Source organism: Propithecus coquereli, unplaced genomic scaffold, assembly GCF_000956105.1.
Source record: "Propithecus coquereli isolate 6110/MARCELLA unplaced genomic scaffold, Pcoq_1.0 Scaffold131, whole genome shotgun sequence".
Lineage (NCBI taxonomy): Eukaryota > Metazoa > Chordata > Mammalia > Primates > Indriidae > Propithecus > Propithecus coquereli.
The window spans coordinates 6,142,288-6,143,299 of record NW_012137303.1 but is presented as its reverse complement, the minus strand read 5'-3'; the positions used below and the strand labels follow the sequence as shown (position 1 = coordinate 6,143,299).

The 1,012-nt window shown below is 36.1% G+C and overlaps 1 protein-coding gene across 1 annotated transcript in view; it reads left to right on the top strand.

The window, feature by feature from the left end:
- The window catches only part of CDKAL1 (CDK5 regulatory subunit associated protein 1-like 1), a 712,360-nt gene that overhangs the window by 675,185 nt on the left and 36,163 nt on the right, over nucleotides 1–1,012 (top strand). The gene's annotated exons all lie outside the window — the stretch shown is intronic.

The following is a 1,012-nucleotide window of genomic DNA, read 5'->3' as shown; positions in this document are numbered from 1 at the left end:
AGAGCATTGATATTGTTATCATGCTCTCACATGCAACCTAATTTTGTAGTAACCTGTTAATTGTGATGATCTTTTTATACAACGAGGTTTCCCTAGAAAAATTACTGTGCTGTTCAGTCATTCCACCTGAAGAAAATCTATGGCTAGACAGGACCTCTAGTGTCAGCTGTACCAAATCCATGACCATTCAATAGTAAGAAAAAGTATCTGAGAGCCATCATCAAAGATTGGGATCAATGATTTTTTTTTGTTTTTGTTTAACTCTATTATGGAAATCTATTTATGGAAATTGTATGAGAATTTTTAAGCATATATGAAAGTAAAGAGAATACCTATTATCCACACCATTGACAGTTGTCAGCCCATAGCCAATCTTAGGACATCGGTGCTCTTATGTGACCCTTGTTCCCCCTACCCTGATTATCTTGAAGGAAATCCCATTTATCATTTTATTTCATCTAGAAATATATCAGTAAATATCTCTAAAAGATGAAGATTCCTTTTAAAAACAGAATCACAATACATTATCAGATCTAGAAATAATTACGTGTAATTGCCATTGGCTAGATTCTCCATGCCTGCTGCTGTGACCCAAAATCAACATTTACGGAGTGCTTGCTATGGGCCAAATATCATACATGCCTGCATTCATATCCTCATAGCCCTGTGAGGAAGGTGGTATTATTATCCCCATTTCACAGATAAGAAATCTGAGCATCAGTAATTCAATAAATAACTCAACTGGAATCACAAAATTAAAAAGTGGGCGAGGCAAGTCAGGATTTATATCCAGATCTTACCAACTTTGAAGCCTGTGTTTTTGTGTTTCAATTGTGGCAAAATACACATAATATTAAATTTATCATCTTGATCATTTTTCAGTATATAGTTTTTTTGTTTGTTTGTTTGTTTGTTTTGAGACAGAGTCTCGCTTTGTTACCCGGGCTAGAGTAAGTGCCGTGGCGTCAGCCTAGCTCACAGCAACCTCAAACTCCTGGGCTCAAGCAATCCT